This window comes from Buteo buteo, chromosome 9 (genome assembly GCF_964188355.1).
Source record: "Buteo buteo chromosome 9, bButBut1.hap1.1, whole genome shotgun sequence".
Lineage (NCBI taxonomy): Eukaryota > Metazoa > Chordata > Aves > Accipitriformes > Accipitridae > Buteo > Buteo buteo.
The window spans coordinates 4,326,464-4,347,054 of record NC_134179.1 but is presented as its reverse complement, the minus strand read 5'-3'; the positions used below and the strand labels follow the sequence as shown (position 1 = coordinate 4,347,054).

The window sequence follows — 20,591 nt, the reverse complement described above, 5'->3', positions numbered from 1 at the left end:
CAGTCTGAATAGTTGAGTTTAAAATTATATCATTAAGCTTGAAATTTCAACATATTTAGAGAGTTTTGATAATAACATTTTTGATTACATCCATTGCCAGCTTCCTTCTACACCCTGACAAAGATTTAAAGTATACATTCCTATTTCACTCTGCAACAAAGATTAGTGGCAAGAACAGAAAACATCTTCTGTTCCAAAAAACCCTGGGGGTTTTCCTCCTTAGCTTGCATTTTATTAGAGGAGACTCAAATCTCCATCAAGCTGTGATACTTGTTGCCTGAATACTTTGCAGTGACAGTGTATCCCAGTGCTACACCAAAATGCACCTTCTAAAAAGGCCCATGAGAAACAAAGAGATTTCCTGAAGCTATTGCAAACCCGAAATAGTTCCTCAGAAGTAACAGCCCTCAGCAAGCTTTATGAAAATCCGAGCCTACGCTTGAGCGTATGCACACATAGCCATAATTCGGAAACTTTTGTAAGTTCTTATTGTGGGGAAGGGGGGGGGGGGGGGGGGGGGGAACAAAGGAAAACCGCATACTATTGTTTAGTTTGACTCCACAATACATTTAATCTACATGGAGCTGGAACATTACACAACAAAACTCTTCAGCTACCAGAGATTACGTACAGCCAACACCAGCAAAACCCATTCTCCAAAGGGGCAAATACCGTTTTTAAAGATCTTATATTTGCCCCACACAGCACAGAAATTCTCCAGAATACAGCTGAAAGCTGTCACTAGTGCTTCTGATCCCACACCCCAAGTGGATCGGATCAATGCAAGAATACCAGTTCTCACGAAACAAGGAAAGCCAAAGCTGATGAGTTTCATCAACTTGACCTTGAGCTGTCAGAGCTTTTGCCCCTAAGACTGCAACAGACTTTCGGGTTCTGAGCAGAGGGAAGACCTGCGCAGACATCTATAACCATCACATCTTGCAGTCTCTTTGAGCCTATCAACAGGACCTACCCTTGATGTGTTCCAAGACGTTAAAGCGACAAGACACAGCCTATGAGCTGCCAAAGAGTTATTCCAGTACATCCATAGGGATGATAACAGATTTAGCTACACAAATTCCATTGCTAAAGTTGCGCAACTCCTTTCCCAGCCTTGGATCTGCCTGTGCGTGCGATAACAAGGACTACCCACGTGTCACTGGGAGGAGATCTTCAGTGTGTGGCTCCAAAACAACCCTGACCAGCTCAAAAGGCCACAGAGCCAGCCTAGCACAACTATAGAACCATCTTCCTAAACATCGTATTTCTACTTCTAAGCCACCCATTGCCACCTCCTTGTCCCCAACAAGTTCATTCCCCCAACCCCAATTCTCAAGCTCCTGTATACAACTTCTTTCCTGGATGCAGAACATGCTGCCTTGCGTTGGGGGACAGTCATTGCTGCCGAGAGACCCGAGCAGTGCAAGCTCACCCCCCTGGCAGGTGCCAGCACCGGCATCAACACTTCTAACTAGGGCAAGGAGTACGTGCAGACGGGTGATGTCATGGCCAGAGCAGACGGGTGATGTCATGGCCAGAGCAGCCCACAGGCACCCTCTCTCCAACCTGAGCCTCCCCCCAGCTTGGCAGAGCTGCAGTTTATCTTCTCGTCCACCTGGGACCAGAGGCCTTTGGCACAGCCCCATCCTCATCCCTCCTTTGGTACGGGGAGGGGGCGGGGGGGCTGGCGCATACACAGGTTGTTGTCAAGATTTCAGCAGGCGGGCTAAATGAAACAGTGAAGAAAGAAGCTTTTCAGAGGGGGAGGTGGGGAGAAGAGGCATACACGTATTAAACAAATCATCTGTTTGGAGCGCTGGCTCCTACTTGTTCTCAGTTATATTATTCACTCAAGAGTGGATTAATCCATCACTGCAAAGGAATCTCCTGATCTCAGAGATAAAGGCAACAAGTCATGCACTGACTGTCTGTGGATCCTCCTGAAAATCACCAGCCTTTCTCATACCCTTATTTGGGCCGATCTATCATCTCTTAACAAACAAGAAGCAAAAAAAAAAGGAAATTAAAAACTGGAAAAAATACCACCTGATTACAGTAACTTTACTCAGGAAAACCTAGCTTAGGTCAATCTGGAAGCAAACAGGGGATTTCAACTCGGAAGAATCATCTCCAGTTTCTTTCAGAAGGGGCCACGTTAACTGTCCTCTTTCCTTGCCACAGTTCCCCAGATGGGACTTGTCCTCACAAGCGGAACGGTCACCTGCGGGTTACCTCCTGAACTAGCACGTAAAAAACCCGTAATTTCTTTCAAGATTCTTCAGAGTGAGGCCTTTTAGCCAGATAAATGGTTTGGTTTACTCAGTGAGGACTGGGAAAGGAAAACACGCAGTACCATCCCTGTGCAGGAACAAGAGCATCTCCAGCTAGAGCAGGCTGCCACTCGGACACAAGGTGTCTACACAAAATACAACACTCTCCAGGAGGAAGGACATCTCCAGCATCCGTTTGTCCTTCAGTGCTTTAGTGGATGACGCAGAGCAATTACAGAGGCATTCAAGAACCATCTTTTCTTCACCCAAGATTTAGGGAGGGAGAGAAGATTCCCCACTGGTCACCACTGACCAGAGCTAGCAGCCCACAATGCAGGGGTCTCGCCAGCACACGGAAGGTGAGGTTGAGCAAGCCGGCAGACAACACAACCCACAGCTACCACTGCAAAGACAAAAAAACACCCTCAAAAATGTAAACCAGTGGTGCCCAGCCCCTTTGCCTTTCTCCTTTGCAGAGCCTGTTTTTCAATGAGGGGCTGCTCACGGCATGAGCGCTTTTTCCCTCATCTAGTGTTCTTTGGTGTTTTACGGGTTCGCTGCAAGGAAAACTGAGGTCTGCGAGGCAGGCAGACTTTGTACGACTGCGAGGTAGGAAATATTAAACTTGTCTTTGAATTAAACAAATAAGGCTCAACCGCTTGGTTCATTATCAGATACAATGGTTGAAGTCTGTGGGGAAAACTAAACAGCAAAACCCAGGGTATAAATCAAAGGCATGATCAGACAGACAGGTGAGGCTGAGGGTGCGGTTTCACCTTACAGCTAAGCCAAAGCAAAAGCTAGCCGCTGCCAAAAGGGACGGTCTCCTTCCCCCGGCACGCTTGGCTCCCCCCGCCCCTGCTCCCTCACTCCCTCCTGCTGCTTTTGGCACTGCCCCCAGCTGCCAAGCTGGAAGAAAATATTCCAACCCAGGGGATTTTTTCATTTTTTTCCCCTGCCGTTTTAGTGAGCTGAACTGGTTTAGTCGGGCATTTCTAGTGAGAAGCAGGGGACAGGAGATGGAAGGGGGCAATGGCAAGACACCGCACCTCCCCACACCCCCTCACAAGGCAACCAGCCCTTGGCTCAGCTGCAGCATTGAGAGTGCTGTTTTATGAGACAGCTAAGCCAATTTAAAAGCTGGCTGCTGCCAAAAGGGGCCTTCCCCCCCCACTCCACCCCCCCCACCCCTCCAGCCCCCAGAGGCCTCCCCAGTCATCAGGGTGGAAGATTTAGCAACTCTAACTGCAGGGCAAGATCCAGCGGAAAGTTTGGGGCTTGGTTTTTTGGTTGGTTTTTTTTTTTTTGAAGGGTTAGCTGGAGTCACTCCCCTGCGGCTGCTCTGCCGCTGGATTCCCACAGCAGGGAAGAGGCAGGAATGTACCTGCCACCTCCTGCAGCAGCCAGTCCTCTGACTGAGCTGTAACGTGAAGCTGCACCCAGAGAGCCAGGGAGGGGGGGGGAAGAAAAAAAAAGTCCCACCTGGCTAGAAGAGCTCCAAGACATCTTGTAGGAATGGGAAATGGGAAAACAACCCACCTTGCATGATTATTTTCCCTCCTGTTGAAAGACAGAAGGTATTTCTTGCATAGGAAGAGCAAGCAGGGGCTTAATGGAAAAGACAGGTGGTCTGGATGCACAAGTCTCAATCCCTAGTAGGGCTGAACAAGCAGTTTACCCTGAAGTGATAACTGTCACTGGAGAATCATCATCCGTGCTGGAAAGGGAGAAGCGAGCTGGGGAAACTAAGTGGAAAACTATGACACACACAGCCCTCGAAGTAGTACTGAGCCATCTATCAAGGAAATTGCTGGAAGAACACTCTACTGAAAAAAAACCAAAAACATACACACACACAGATGAAACTACCTACTCTAAAAATTCTTGGGACAGGGTAGCTGGAGACCCCTCGTTACCTAAAGTAACAGAGCAAAGAGTTTTTTGCTGAATTTGCCAAGGACAAACACTCTCCCAGGGTGAATGATGTGGGAGAAGGGGACACACAATACCAGGGCTTGCTCAGGGAGGCCACCAGGAGAACATTAACGCAGTAGGAAAGGGAATACGCCTGGAGAGCAGACCTAGTACCAGCTCACCTGTTAAACTAGATCAGAACAGCAAAAAAAAAAAGTGTACGGGGAACACAGTTTGGTCCCCACGTACCAGCTTTAAGAGTCAGGGTTGCAAGACAAGCTGGAAATTCCCATTTAAAGACGAAATTTGACCAGTTCTCCTTGACACAAGATTTTAAGGTCCGGAAGCCAGCATTTTTGATCAGTCTCATCCCAGTTGCAGACTGGAACCGGCTCAGAAGCTCCCCGGCCCACTGAAACACTGAGGGTAACAGAAAACTGATAGAAAAACGCTGCAGCAAGTAGGAAAGTGGCGTGACTCAGCTGAAGGGAGCCACTCACCAGTCAACAGATCATAAGCGAAGCAGCAGACAAAAAACTGACTCTACATATAAAGGTCAAGTTTACAGTATCAATTAATTCATACAAATTAGATGTTGCCTAACAAAAGATGTTAGGCAGGTTTCTGAGCTGCGTACAGCCTGCTGATTAAAGCGATTCCATATAAAATGTTATCTCGGATACCAGATCTCAACAGGTTTGCGGGTGAAGACTCGCTCAGTCTCAGGGCTTCTGGTACTAAACCAAAGGTTTCAAAGCCTCACTGGAACCAAGTCACCAGCAACAGAACTTGCAGCTGTCACCCAGACATAAGGGCAGTCACAGGACCCGAGCCAAGCAAAATGAACTCCATGAAACAAAACGCATTTTCAGGACATTTTGCCTAAGTTTGTGTGACCTCCTGCTCCTCGCACCCAGCCCTGCAACCAACTTCCCAGGGAAGCCGAGATCAAAGCAGTTGGCCCTTTACACGTTCAACAACACAAATAGCCACATGAAGAGGAACACTGGGAGAAGGTGCTGCTTGACCGTACCATGCCATTAGCTACACACACGTCCACATCAGGCACCGCTTTGGAAAACAGCTTTATTCCCAGAATGACTTAATCATCACATGCTTCCCAGTTCGTCTTTTTGGCACCACAGCTGAAGGTTTGCTGGTCTTACGCCTAATGGTAGCGTCTTATCTCAAGCAGCCACCAAATTAATTTCAGTGGTCTTGCTACGACCAAGGACTTCATTAGGCAAAGCAGGTGTGTTCAGGGATACGCAGAGGAGGATTTATGAGATGACGAACACCGGTACGGCTGTGTGCTCACACGAGCGAATCAATTGCTTTGCTTCACAATTTCCACATCTGCAGAAGCAGTCTTTAAACAAGTCAGTGTATTTTTAAGCTCTGACAGTTAAAGTCCTCAAGTGACATCACCTGAAGTTGGAGCACAGCTGCCTTATTCCTCTGGCACACCAGCGAGCCAAAGTAAGCATGAGCCTCAGTTTATAGGCTTACAGCACACCTTGAGATAATGAAAGCGCTGGCGGGATTTGCCCCAGCAGCAGAGTCAGGCCTCTCCTTATGTGTTTTTTTCCTCAGTCTTGGGGTAAGAAACACAAAGTTTAGTACCAGTGCACCCCAGCCGGCCTGCACAGCAAGCCAGCAGAGGGAGCAGGCAGGAGTCCCGGCCCAAACACCACTCTCCAGCATCCCCGAAGGGCTGGCAGGCAAAGAACGAAGAGCACCAGGTCGAGCTGGCGTCCCACCAAACCCCAGTGCTTGCAAAAGGATGAAAAATAACCAAGACTGCACGAGGGATGGCAAAAAACCCCCACTGCAGGCTGCTTTCCGTGGTGCATTAGAGCTTGCCAAGGCGGGAGCAGCCCACCGGCCCGCCCACACTTCACCTTGCACGCACGGGCACGGCTGTTTACAAGCGCTTGGGGCAGCTTAAGGGTGTAAATCGCATTAATCCAAGCGACAAAGCTACCGCGCTCATCCTTGGGTGAATTACTAATCCTTCGCCGCTAGAGCCGTTCCCATTTTACTTCCTACCCCTCAGAGGAGGAAAAAAAAAAAAACCTTTTAACACGAAGCAGGCAGGTGAAGCAGTGGATCCCGTCTTGGTATAACTTTACCTGTGAGTCCAGCTTTAAATAACCAAATAGTTTTGGCCAACAGTCACGGGTTTCTATAGCTGCTTCACAAGCCTGCAGATTTTTCTGGGATGTAGATCGAGCCAGTCGGAGGCTTCCCTCTTGTTTTGGAGAAGGGAGTACGGGAAAAATGTTTCTTTCTTTTTCATGGAGCGCTGCTCCATTATCAAGCCCTCCCCACAAGACAGGCTTGTAACTGCTCTTAAAAGGTCTAAGTTTGGTTTCAACGCATTTGAATCACACAAGCGGCCGGCGCTTGCCACCTATTTTAGCTTGGTGGAACAAAATCACGCTGGTTGTTATTGGGGCATGTGTATCTATCAAGTTTAACGGAAAAGCGTTAAGAAATCACACCGTAAAACATTCACTGCTACTCAAGAGCTAAGAATTTTTCGAATATAGCGACACGAAGGAGTGGGCTGTTGCCCTCAGCAACCTCTATTACAAAAGCACTTTTTCTCCTTAAAGAAGTTATGGGTGGGCAGTACATCACATAAATCTCAACTGTCAAAACACCAGAGTTGCAGAAGATGAGCAGAAAAACAAACCAGCTCCACGCAGCTCAGCTTTAAGCACCATCACAACAGGATTACCTGCTTTGTTCAAAGAAAACGCCGGGCCACGGATGACAAAACCCCAGAGAATAAAAGTTTACGTGCTCCTCGTCACCTCAGTGACCAGCGGCTGCGGAGTGACAACCCCGGTGTTTGGGTTAGTAAATTGTATTTCTGGTGCATGTGTGAAAGATACAACTCACTGAGTAAACACCCCTCAAGAGCTGACAGTTTTACTGCCACAGGCTTGGCGCGGCTACTCCTTCTCAGAAACCTCCTAGCACACAGACAGAGCAAATCATTTGGGGAAAGCATTAGGGAAAAAAAAAAAAAGCTACATAAAGCCATCACATTTACCCATTTGCCAATCCTTTAAAAGGTTACGAGGTGGGGGCAAAATAAACATCGCCTGTTTTCTGCCTAACAGTTGAAAGTTCTGTGTCACGTCTGAAAACATTTCCCTTTTGGTTTAAAAACATCAATATTGAAAACATGCAATAGTCGACTGGAAAGTTCTTTCATTAAAAGTCAACAACTGTATAATTACTAGTTTTTTTCTGGCACGGAGGCAGACAAAGCAAGCAGAAGTAATTTCAAATTCAAGAGCTAGACTGCTTCAAGGATGGAGGCGCCTTAATGCAATTAAAAAAGAAAGAAAGAAAAAAAAAAATCAGAGTTAAGATGTCACGACGCTTTACAGCCGGCATCCTCAGGCATCGCACACCACCTCTTGCTTTAGGGGTTGACTTTCAACGGCTCTAATCGCGGATAAAGTGACTTTACGGATTAAAAACAAGCATTGAGATTAACAATTTTCAGACGGTTAACAGGCTAGACGCGACCCCAAGCCCATCCCCTGCCACACCGCCTTCGAAGAGAACAGCACTTTAATGACAAATATAGCAGAGTCGGAGCAACTTTCGCTGTGAAATGAGACCGTAAATCAGTAACAGACTGGAGGCAGAGCAGTGAAACGGCGCTCCGACGCTTTTTTTTTTTTTTCCTCCTTTTTTCGACTCACCAAAGCGCTCTCCGCAGCCGCTCAGTTTTAGTCTTTTCTCCCGCTCAGTCTCACAGACCGAGGAGGCAAAAAAAAAAAAAAAACCAAACAAAAAACCCAAACCAAAAAAAAAACCCAAAGTCAGATGGTTTGAATAAACCCCGCGCTTGAGTCCCGGCTTCAAACGGAGCACGATAAGCCCCCTTCGATCGTGCCTTGACTTCGGCACACGGCTTACCGGGGCGGGACGGACAGACGGACGGGTCAGCCCCCCCCCCCCCGCCCCGCGCCTCCCCTCACCGCCCAAACCCGGACACCGCCGGGCACAGACCCCTCAGGTACCGGCTCCGAGCTCCGCCGCCTCAAGCCCCGTCTGTGTCCGTGTGTCCGTCCCGTCCCTCCCCCCGCGGCGGGAAACGGCTCCGGGGCTGACAGGAGCCGCCGCCACCTGCGGCCGCCGCCGCCCCCCCTTCCCCTCCCCCGCCCCCCCCCCCCCGCGCGCCCCGCAACGGCCGCGCCGCGCGCCCCCTCACAGCAAGGGCGGCGCGGCGGGAAGCGGGCGCGTTACCTCTCGGCAGCCGCCGCGCCCCCTCCCTGGTCCCGTTCCCGGTCCCGGTCCCGCTCGGCGGCGGCTCCCCAGGACATCCCAGGCTGAGGCTGGCGACCCGGCGGACGGGAGCCTCCATCCAACGCCGCCCGGCCGCGCCGCTTATCTCTAAACCACCCCCCCCCCCCTTCCCCAAACCCCCCTCCCTCCCTCCCCGCCCCGCTCCCACCGGCGCCCCGTGTCGGAGGCGGCGGCGGCGGCGCCTCCTCTCCGCCTCTCCCCTCAGCGCCCCGCCCCGCGGAGCGTACCAACGGCCGGCGGAGGGGAGGGCGGACCGGAGGGCGGATCGGGGGGGGGGGGGGAGGGCAGCGGAAAGGAGTCGGGGGGGGGGGGGAGAGGAGAGAGTGGGGCCGGGCCTTCCAGCGCCCTCCGGGCGGCCCCCCCGGTGCTGCGGGCCCTTTAAGGGAAAAGGAGGGGGGGGCTGCACGTGCGCGCGCGCCGCCGCACCCCGGGCGGAGCGGGGAGGGGGGAGGAGGAGGAGGAGGAGGAGGAGGAGGGAGAGGGAGCTTGCACCCCACCGTGCAAAGCCTGCACGCTTGCAACCGTGCACCGGCTGCTTGCTTGCAGCGGGGAGAGCGCGCTGCCGAGGGCCGTGCACGCTTCCCCTTGTGCACCCGTGCACGCTTGCACCCATGCACACTTCCCCTCGTGCACCCGTGCACGCTTCCCCTCGTGCACCCGTGCACACTTCCCCTCGTGCATGCTTGCAACCGTACACGCTTCCCCTTGTGCACCTGTGCACGCTTCCCCTCGTGCACCTGTGGCGCACGCTTGCACCCGTGCACGCTTCCCCTCATGCACCTGTGGCGCACGCTTGCACCTGTGCATGCTTCCCCTCGTGCACCCGTGCATGCTTCCCCTCGTGCGCCTGTGGTGCACGCTTGCACCCGTGCACGCTTCCCCTTGTGCACCCATGCACGCTTCCCCTCGTGCACCTGTGGTGCACGCTTGCACCCGTGCACGCTTGCAACCGTGCACGCTTCCCCTTGTGCACCTGTGCACGCTTCCCCTCGTGCACCTGTGGTGCACGCTTGCACCCATGCATGCTTCCCCTCGTGCGCCTGTGGTGCACGCTTGCACCCGTGCACGCTTCCCCTCGTGCATGCTTGCAACCGTGCACGCTTCCCCTTGTGCACCTGTGCACGCTTCCTCTCATGCACCCGTGCACGCTTCCCCTCGTGCACCGGTGGCGCACGCTTGCACCCGTGCATGCTTCCCCTCGTGCTCCTGTGGCACACGCTTGCACCCGTGCAAGCTTCCCCTCGTGCGCGCTTGCAGCCGCGCACGCTTCCCCTCGTGCACCCGCGCAAAGGTCGTCGCCGTGCACCAGGCCGCCCGTTTGCACGCCAGAGGGCCTGGGATACCTGTTGTAAATCCTTCGGTTTGGCCGGCCCCTCTTGCAACCCGGTGGGAGAGCTGCGGGGTTTGCGAGCGGAGCTCCGGCTCTCCCGCAGCCGGTTGGAAGGAGCGGAGCGTGGCGGGAGCGAGGCGAGCGGGAGAGCGGCTCCGGCTTTTTCCAGAAGGTCGGAGACGCTCTCCCGCGCGTCGCACGTGCGCTCCGTGCAAGTGCCGGAGCCGAAAAAAAAAAAAACCGGCGAAAAGCGGCCTTGGCGGGGCTTGGACGGCGTCCAGCTGCAAACCGCAGCGAGATCACGCTAAGCGTCGGGGAAGCTCCTGTCATTTGCAGCGTGATTTAATATTAACGGCTTGCTGAATTGCCCAGCATTAGACCTAATCCGCGGGATTAAAACCAACAAACCGGCGCGGTACGGCCTCATCCTGCGCCCAAACCCTCGCCCCTTTCCGAAAGGCCCGAAATGCCTCGGGGGTTTTTTTTTGGAGAATTAGCAAAATTTTGGTCACTTCTGCGCGGGGTGGCTGGGGGCTGAGCTGGAAAGGGATTTATCCCGAGGAGGGTTTCGCGTGGAAAGGCTTCAGCAGCACGTGGAGCGGGCCGGAAAGAGACACAGCTCCTGTGTTTAAAAATAAAAGAGAAATAGGCTTTTTTTTAAAAAAAAACCAACAAACCAACTTGGAACAAAGTTTCTTGGTTTTTGGGCAAACCTGCGAGACCGACAGGCTGCGCTACCCTGTGTTTACCAGCCCTAATTTTATCCCTCAGGAGGTTTCCTGTAGGACGTCATTATTTCCACAAGTGTAAAGGGGAAAAAAAATAAGGAAAATGAAGGCTAGAAAAATCCCCGGTGGATTAAAAATCCCATAATCTGAAGAAAAGGCCCCAAAACAAAACGAAAGCTGGGTTGGCTCAGCTGGCAAGTTAAATCGCTTGATTTGTGACAGCCACCAGAAAAGCCGAGGACTTGAGGGTCACTCTCAGTGGAGAAGCGAGATGGCCAAGCTTGGGTTTTGGGGGTAAAAATAATCAAAATCCAGATTATAACGAAGGTCCTTCGCAGAGCGGGGATGCTGCCAAATCGCGTTTCCGCCCCGCACAATTTTTTTCCCTCCAAATCCCCTCCTCGGGCGCTATTTGCATAAGAATACCCTCTTGGGAGGGGGAATTGCTGCTTAATTAGAGAACAGCAATCACTTTAATTAGCATGTCTCCATGCTCCCTGCTATTTTGCATAGATTCAAATGAGATGCTCATTAGGGAGCAGGCGCCCGGACAAGCTACGCCCTTTAGCCGCGCGCTAACCCGATTAACCTCGGCGAAGCAAAACCGCGGCGGGGTTTTGGCCGGCACCGGGCTTCGTGCCCGAGCCAGAAGGTGCAGAACCGCTCGCTTCGACCTGCTCGCTTTGGCGCGCTTCGACGCGCTCGCCGGCAGGCCTTGTCTTGCCGGGCTGGCGCCGAGCCGTCGCTTCTGCCTTCTCCTGGGTTTTGGCTTCGCCATGGCGGGTTTTCCTCCTTGCGAGGTTTCCTTCCGTGCAAGGTTTTTCCTCCTTGCGAGGTTTCCTTCCTTGCAAGGTTTTCCTCCATGTGAGGTTTTCCTTCCTTGCAAGGTTATTCCTGCTCACAAGGTTTTACTTCCTTCCAAGGTTTTCCTCCTTGCGAGGTTTCCTTCCTTGCGACGTTTTTCTTCCTTGCAAGGTTTCCTTCCTTGCGAGGTTTTCCTCCTTGCGAGGTTTTCCTCCTTGCGAGGTTTCCTTCCTTGCGACGTTTTTCCTCCTTGCGAGGTTTCCTTCCTTGCGACGTTTTTCCTGCTTGCGAGGTTTTCCTTCCTTGCGACGTTTTTCCTGCTCACAAGCTTTTATTTCCTTGCAAGTTTTTCCTCCATGCAGGGTTTTTCCTCCTCACAAGGTTTTTCCTCCTCACAAGGTTTCCTTCCTTGCAATGTTTTTCCTACTCGCAAGGTTTTCCTTCCTTGCAAAGTTTTCCTCCTTGCAAGGTTTTCCTCCCTGCAAGGTTCTCCTTACAAAGTTTTTCTTCCTTGCAAGTTTTTTCCTCCATGCGAGGTTTTTCCTCCTCGCAAGTTTTTCCTCCTTGCACCCTTTCCTTCCTTGCAAGGTTTTCCTCCTTTTCCTTGCTCGGTCACTGCTGGCATTTGGGAGCAGAAAGGGGAGGGATGGGGATGACACCCCCAAAAAGCCACCCTCCCTCCTTGGGGACCCTCAAACCCTCCCCGTGCCTGTTCCCGAAACGCCACGGGGCCGGTGCATCCCCAGGGACCATCGGAGACAGCCGTGGAGCAAACGAGTCCGTCGTTCACGGGGCAGGAGCACGGGGATTCCAGGGGCTCCTTTGTTTCTCCGTGCCAGCGTGGTCGCAGCGAGAGTGAACTTTATTTATTTTATTTTAAATTTTTTTTTTTAATTTCTCCAGCCCCATAATCCCATCATCTTGTCACGGTTCCCCAGGAAGTGGGGCTGCTCCGAACAAAGCCCCCGGAGCATCCCGGGCTCCCAGAGGGGGTTTTGCAGCTGCGCCTCGGAGCGTGACCGATCGGGAATGAGCCTTCGCAGCGCGTCTAATGCCGTTTGGACAGGGAGCCTTTCATCCGCTCGTGGGAGCGAGGCCCCGGCATTGAGCCGGCAGCTCCCCGCTCTCCGGCCCTCGGCGTTCCCAACCCCACGGGAGCCGTCCGGCACCGCCGCAGCGTTTTTGGGAGTGAGCAAGATGGGGACCACGGTCCTCACCTCCTCCGCCGCGGGTTTGGGGAGGGGGAAGGCTGTGGGTGCATAGCTCAGGGTTGGGGTGGGGTGGCTGAGGGTGGGAGATGCTCCCCATCGCCGTGGACTGGTCGCCGTCACCCCATGCTGGGCTCCAAGGGGTTTCCTCGTCCTGGTCCCCGTTGCTCTGTCCCCAACAGGTACCTCATCCTGGTCACCATCATCCTGGCCCCAGCAGGTACCTCGTCCCAGTTCCCATCTCCCCGTCCTCAGCCAGTACCTCCTCCTGGTCCCCATCACCCCATCCCCAGAGGGTTCCTCATCATGGTCCCTATCACCCCATCCCCAGCAGGTACCTCGTCCCAGTTACCGTTGTCCTGTCCCTAGCATGTCCCTTGTCCTGGTCCCCATAGCCCTGTCCCCAGGAGGTACCTCGTCCAGGTCCCATCGCCCCATCCCCATCAGGTCCCTCATCCCAGCACCCAGCACCTTGTCCCAGTCCCCATCACCTTCTCCCAGTCCCCATCACTTCATCCCTGTCCCCATCAGGTCCCTCATCCCAGTCCCCACCACCTTGCCCCAGTCCCCATCACCTTCTCCCAGTCCCCATAATCTTCTCCCAGTCCCCATCACCCCATCCCTGTCCCCATCAGGTCCCTAATCCCAGTCCCCCCCACCTTGCCCCAGTTCCCATCACCTTCTCCCAGTCCCCACCACCCCATCCCAGTCCCCACCACCTTGCCCCAGTTCCCATCACCTCATCCCAGTCCTCATCACCTTCTCACAGTCCCCATCACTCCATCCCTGTCCCCATCAGGTCCCTCATCCCAGTCCCCATCACCTTGTCCCAGTTCCCATCACTCCATGCCAGTCCCCATCACCTTGTCCGAGTCCCCATCACCCCATCCCAGTCCCCATCACCTCATCCCAGTCCCCACCACCTTGTCCCAGTTCCCATCACCTCATCCCAGTCCCCATCACCTCATCCCAGTCCCCACCACCTTGTCCCAGTTCCCATCACCTCATCCCAGTCCCCACCACCTTGTCCCAGTTCCCATCACCTCATCCCAGTCCCCATCACCTCATCCCAGTCCCCACCACCTTGTCCCAGTTCCCATCACCTCATCCCAGTCCCCACCACCTTGTCCCAGTTCCCATCACCTCATCCCAGTCCCCATAATCTTCTCCCAGTCCCCATCACCCCATCCCTGTCCCCATCAGGTCCCCCATCCCAGTCCCCACCACCTTGTCCCAGTCCCCATCACCCCATCCCAGTCCTCATCACCTTCTCCCAGTCCCCATCACCCCATCCCTGTCCCCATCACCTTCTCCCAGTCCCCATCACCTTCTCCCAGTCCCCATGACTCCATCCCTGTCCCAATCAGGTCCCTCATCCCAGTCCCCATCACCTTGTCCCAGTCCCCACCACCTTGTCCCAGTTCCCATCACTCCATGCCAGTCCCCCTGCTGAATGTGCTCTGCAGCGCAGCAGGCACTCGTCTGAGTGGGGAAACTGAGGCACAGAGCGGGAAGGGGCAGGAAGCCGGTGGCGAGTCATGGGGGTGCAGAGGCTGGAGGGGTGTTGGGCTGGAGCACCCGTGGGCACGCACGTCACCTGGGAAGGGAAGATGAAGGTGAAGAGAAGACGAAGAGATGAGAAGAGGCAAGATAAGAAGATGGAGATGATGTGAAGAGAGAAGACAGAGACAAGATGAGACAACAGAAGGAGAGGAAAGGAGGAGGAGGAGGAGGAGGAGGACAAGGACAAGGTGAGGAGGAGGACAAGGACAAGGTGAGGAAGAGGAGAAGAAGGAGGAGGACAAGCAGAAGGACAAGGACACAAAGGACAAGGACAAAGACGAGGAGACGGAGAAGAAGGAGGGGAGGAGGAGGAGAAGAAAAGAAGGAGAGGGAGGAGAAGAAGGAGGAGGTGAGGACGAGCGGGAGGAGAGGAGGAGGAGAAGAGCCGTTGCCTCCAGAGAAGACACATCGCCCCGTGAGCTTTGTCAGCCCATCGCTTCAGGGGTTGGACAGTTTTTTTGTTGGTTTATTTTTCCCCCAGTGAAAAGGGGCTTTTTGACCTAAACACACGTTTTCATAGCAAAGGTTTATTTTGGCTGAAAGCCTTTTTTTTTTCTTATTAAAAAGAAAAATAGCAAGGCCGGTGGGAAGGGTCACTTCTGTAAAACTTTTTTTTTTTCCTTAAAAAAAGAAAAAAAAAATCTATTTTGGCTTTTTTTCATCAGAAATACCTCTGCGGGAGGCCTTGGGAGTGAATCATTCCCAAAATCCCCTGTCCCGCGCCGTGCCTGGTCCTGCCCGGCTTTATCATCTCTCCCTGCAGCAAACGCCCAGCAACAACAAAAAAAATTAGAATTATTAGAAAATACTCTTTTTTCTTTCTTTTTTTTTTTTTTTTTCATGGCAGACTAGAGGATGGTTTTGCCCCATTTTCCTGTATTTTAGTCATTTAGCCCCGCGGAGCCGCTCCGGTGCTGGGTCCAAAAATTGCCCCAGTCTTTAGGAAGGAGCAAAGAACAGCCCCGTGCAGTATCTGTTGGGTTTCTCAGGGCATGGGGGTTACCTCCAAGAGAAGCCTGGACCTGCCAGGGGTGGGACAGACCTCAGAGCACCCCCTTGGCAGGTTCTGGGGGTGATAAGAAGTCTTCATGGCCCCTGGGACCTTCCCAGCACCCTTCTGCCCCGGGCCAGAGCTGGGTTGACCCTTGCTGTAGCTTGTCTCCAACCCTGTCTTCTGGATGGACCTCAGGATGACGTTGCAGGTAGGTTGTCTCCAACCCTGTCTTCTGGATGGACCTCAGGATGACGTTGCAGGTAGGTTGTCTCCAACCCTGTCTTCTGGATGGACCTCAGGATGACGTTGCAGGTAGGTTGTCTCCAACCCTGTCTTCTGGATGGACCTTGGGCCCATGGTGCAGGTAGCTTGTCCCCAGCCTTGTCTCTGGGATGGACCTCTGGATGATGTTGTAGATAGTTCTCCCTGGTCATGTCTCCAGCCCCATAGTCTGGATGAACCTCTGACTGGTGTTGCACATAGCTTATCTCCAGTCCTATTCCAAGCCTTATCTCGCGGGTGGACCTCAGACTGACGTTGGTAGCTTCTTCCTCCTGGTTCCAGCCCCATCTTCTGTATGGACCTCAGATCAACGTTGCAGGTAGCTCATCTCCAGCCCTGTCTCTAGCCCCATCTCCTGGATGGACCCTGAACCTATGTTGCAGGTAGCTTGTCTCCAGCCCTGCTTCCAGCCTTATCTCCTGGTTGGACCTCAGACCTAGGCTGTGTTTAGCTTGTCCCCAACCCCATCTCCAGCCCGGTGTCTTGGCTAGACCTCAAACCAATGTCATAGGTTCCTTGTCTCCATCCTTATCTCCCTGAAGGACCTCAGCCCAGTGCTGCAGGTACCTTGTCTCCATCCCTATCTTCCTGATGGATCCCAGATCAACGTTGAAGGTATTTTGTCTCCATCCCTATCTTCCTGATGGATCCCAGATCAACGTTGAAGGTATTTTGTCTCCATCCTTCTCTCCCCGAAGGACCTCAGACTGATGCTGCAGATACCTTCCCTCCATCCCTATCCTCTTGAAGGACCTCAGACTGCTGCTGCAGCCCATCTCCACCTTCTCTGAGCTCCCCAAAACCAACCCACCATGTCACCTTGCAGACAGCATCCATCCCCGACCCTGGCTGGACCCGGCTTGGGGTGGACGCCCCTCAAGTGGCCAAGACCGTGGTGGAGGGAGAACCGGAGACAGGCGGAGGGGATGGAACGCCTTCAAAATTGACACCATATGGCTGTTCCTTATCCCCGGGCCCAGTAAATAGGTCTTTCATGCTGGGCCGGTTGCCATAGGAGCAAACACGCAGGAAATATCCCAGATAACTCGAATAGTGGCAAAAACATATGTTTTGGATAAAACACGGCAGAAAATCGCCCCGATTAACCCCTCCAAGGCGTTTTACCCACACAGTTTTAACCCCTTTCCCCCGCCTCCATGCACGCACAGCGTGGGGAAACTGAGGCACGCCGGCTCCCCGTCCCCTTGTCACCCAGCGGTGGGAAATCTGATGGGTTTCTTGCAACGAAGCGCAATTACCAGCGGTTCCCCGGCATCGTCTTGCCACCACCTCCTCCTCCCCGGCGCCCCTTATCAAGACGGATGGCTGGATGCAAGGCCGTGTGCTCACTCCGCGAGCATTTCGCTTTGATTTGCCAAGGAATTTGCTTTGCTTTTGCTTTTTTTTTTTTTTTTTTGGGGTCCTCTTTTTCTTCCCTTTTCCAGCCTCGGCCGAACCTTTCCTTATCACATCTGGCGAGCAGCGGGCCCCCAGCGCTCCCCCTGGCCGCCCTCCAAGCGCTGAATGCAAAGCCGCCAGCCAAGCTGCTGCAGCACGGCCGGGTTTCCCAGCGCCGCGGTGTCCTGCGAGGCCGAGCCCCGAGCAAACCGACGGGCCCTCGTCCTGTGCTTGCTCTCAGGGAAGGGGAAACTGAGGCACGGAAAGCCTGAAAAGCTGCTGCGGGCGTCCCTGGCTCCCGCAAAGCGGCTTCGTGCATCCCTGCGTGGTGCGAGCATCCCCGCAGGCTGCAAACATCCTCACCCGCTGCAAGCATCCCCGTGCACCACAAATATCCCCGTGGGCTGCAAGCATCCCTGTGCGCCACATATACCTCCAGCCGCTGCAAACATCCCTGCGTGCTGCAAACTTTCCTGCGTGCCGCCAGCATCCCTGGACGCTGCTGCGAACAGCCTTGCGTGCTGCAAACATCCCTGCACGTTGCAAACTTCCCTGCGCGTTCTGGGCATCGCTGCATCCTGCAAGCATCCCAGCGTGCTGCAAACATCCTCACGCGTTGCAAACGTCCCTGCGTGCTGCAAGCATCCACGCAGGCTGCAAACATCCTCGCATCCCTGCGCTCTGCAACACCTCCTAACGCCTATTGCCAGGAGGAGACATCACCGCTGGTCTTTCCAGAGATGGAGCAACCCCATGGCGCGGAGTCCACCCCAAACCCTGCACCCGAGAGGGACAGGTACCACCCTCCCAGCAGCCCTGCCCCTATAAAAGGCCAGGTCAGGGCACCTATGGGTGCTGGGCTAGGGAAATATTTTAGGGAGCGCTCTGGAGGGTCACGAGCAGGACTTTTGCATAGGAAGGGCTGCAACTCTAGGGCGCAGACAGGACCAAACCGAGGGGATCAGGGAGAAAAAAGCCCTAGGATTAAGCAGCAAGGTGCTGGGGGGCCGTGGGAGCAGGGCGATAACTGGCGGGAGGTGATCCGGCTGACCTGGGATTTCTCCTGGTGCCATCAGGAGGAAAAATCCCCTTCCCCAGCCGGAGCATTGCCTCGCTCCTCCCTTACAGCGGGCATCAGAATCCCTCCGGGTACTTTTTCTTCCACTCTGAACCTCCTGTGCAATTTTTTTTCCCCACCTTTATTTTGGTGGGGTGCGCACCCGTAGCAAGGTGCAGCATCCTTGCCACTCGCCGCATCCCTGCCTGTGGCTGCTCTGCACAGACAGAGCCCCGCTGCAATCCCAAACTCCTTTTCCCTCTTCAGCTGCTGGGTTTGGGTTTTTTTTCCCCCCCTTTTTATTTTTAATAACCTTTCAGTGCATCTCTCCGCCTCCTTTTTCCCCCCCAAAGCTCTATTATGGGTTTGTGAGGTTTAGCAAAATAAACACGGCCAAACCATAACCCTCCTAATGTGCTAAATCACTGGAAAAGCCAGAACAGCTTCGCAGGGCAGCCGAGGGCTCACGGCGAGGCACCGAAAGGCCCCTGAGCTGCTCAGCCCTCCAAGCAAAGCATGGCAGATGCAATCAATTTAATTTTTCCCCTCCTTTTTGATATGTTTTCCAGCGGGGTATGGTCCTTGCACCCAGGTGCCTTTGCCCAAAGAGGGGTGTTGGTGGGTGCTGAGCCCAGCAAGATGATGCTAAATCAAGAAGGGAATAAAGCAAAGAGATAAAACTCTCCAGGACGATGGGAAAAATTGCATTTTCCCTGCCAGAAGCCCTTGCTTTCCTCCTCTCTGCATCCCTCAAAATCCTGACAGGGGCAAATTGATACTCAAAAGCCACTTAAAGGTTCAGTTCCCCATTCCCAGGGGGTATTTTTTCCCCTTCATGGGCCCGTTTCACTCTTCTCCCCTGCCCCGATGCTCAGCTTGCTCCATGCCTGGGGATTGCAAAGCAGCAGAGGTTTTTTTTTTTGGGGGGGGAGGGTGCTTTGGGTATTTTTAGGGTGTTTTGGGTTTTTTTAGGGCGTTGTGGGTTTTTCAGGGTCTGCTCTCGACGGTGAGAGCAGCGCTTTCTCCCCACCCTGCCCAAGAATGTTTCTGCTGATATTAAACCCGACCCGGAGGCATTTCGAAGAAGCCGACTTCCTCGCCAAAAAAATGACCTCAGCCTGCCTAGTTTGGAGCTTTTTTTTACCTTTTTAAAACATTTTTCTCCCTCTCCTGCCTGCTGGGTGAGAGGCACCAATGGGGCCTCTCACCTGTGGCCCTGGCATCACCGCCAGGCTGCATCTGTGGTGCCAATTCCCCAATTTTGGGGGATATTTGCAGGTTTTAACCTGCAAATTCTATTTTTAACCTCCAAATTCCAGATTTTCCCCTGCAAACCCCCTCCCTGCCACTGGCAGGAGGATCCAGGGGCAAAACCCCACCTTGCACCGTCCTCCTGGCACTCAAGGACCTGCAAAACTCATGTCCCCAATGAAATAAGAGGGGAAAGAGCCCAAACAAAAAGCCAACGTTGCCTGCGATGTTTTCTGGAAGGGGTTTTTGCAGGAGTTTCCTTAATAGACTCCTCTGCATTTTTGCTTTTATGAACGTGGCGGCCTTCCCGAGGCTGCTGCGATCGTTTTGCGAGAGCTAAAACATCTCCCGAGTCAAAAATCCAGCCCCTCCAGCACCTCCACAGTGTGAAATGCTGAGGAGAAAGGAGGGACATGCCGATTTAGAAAGGGAAATGCTGGATTTGGGTGTTTTCAGATGGAATTGCTCCAGCTTTAGGGTTTTTTTCTTAAATTAATATTTGCTGTCCTGGAGACACCAAGCTGATGGGGGGCGGTTCAGAAAATAGAAACGTTTCTGCAAGAAGCCAACTGGTTGGATTGCCAGTCCCCAAAAGGCTGATGTTAGCGGGAAAATTCCAGATTTGCCCCTAAAAACCAGATGGGGAAACGTTTCTGCCATTTTTCTCTACTCAAAGTGGTGCATCGCCGCCATCCTGGAGCTGCATCTGCATTCCACAGCTGCACCCTGCGCCCCGCAGCCTGCATCTGCGTCTTGCACCCTGCGCCCCGCTTCTTGCATCGTGGAGCTGCACCCTGCTTTTGCATCCTCCATCTGCATCCTGCACCTGTATCCCATGCCTGTCCCCTGGATCTGCATCCTGCAGCCCAAATCCTGCAGCTGCACCCCTCATCCCACATCCCCCGCCATGCATCCCACTTCTCGCATCCGGGACCTGCACCCCGCAGCCGCATCCCGCACCCTCCATCCCAAATCTGCATCCCAAATCCTGCAGCTGCACCCGGAGCCCTGCAGCTGCATCCCATGTCCTGCACTCTGTGTCCTCCACCTGCATCTGCGTCCTGCATCTCCATGCCACCTCCTGCATCCCGCATCCGCACTCCCATCCCGCTGCCGGGACCCCGAGAGCACTAACAAGCCCCGACGGTCCAACCGGCCTCACCAGGGACCCCCACCCCACCCAGGGACCCTATATAAGCTCAGCCCGGGGTCCTTGCTGGCACATACCGGGCTGTGAACCCTATAGACGCATCCTGGCTGCGCCTCACCCCCATCATCCCCCCCAACCACAGGACAAAAGCTTAATTGCAATTAAATTAATTTGTGAGGCTAGATTGGCCCCTTCCAGCTCCTTCCCGGTCCCATCCGGGCGTTTCTCCGGAGCAGGTGTGATATGGGAGAGCGGAGTTCCCAAACCAGCCTGCGCAGGGGGAAGCGGGGAGGTTTCCCCATCCGCGGGG

The 20,591-nt window shown here is 53.8% G+C and overlaps 1 protein-coding gene across 3 annotated transcripts in view; it reads right to left on the bottom strand.

Annotated features, from left to right (window-relative positions):
• CDON (cell adhesion associated, oncogene regulated) overlaps positions 1 to 8,626 on the bottom strand; it is a 54,925-nt gene extending 46,299 nt beyond the window's left edge. For 2 of the 3 annotated variants that reach the window (XM_075034962.1, XM_075034960.1), the window contains exon 1: positions 8,457 to 8,626. The gene's annotated coding sequence lies outside the window, so the exon portion shown is untranslated. Of the gene's footprint in view, positions 1 to 8,230; positions 8,269 to 8,456 lie in introns of those variants that run through there. The other variant, XM_075034961.1, reaches the window with a different exon arrangement.
• Positions 8,627 to 20,591: the final 11,965 nt, after the last annotated feature.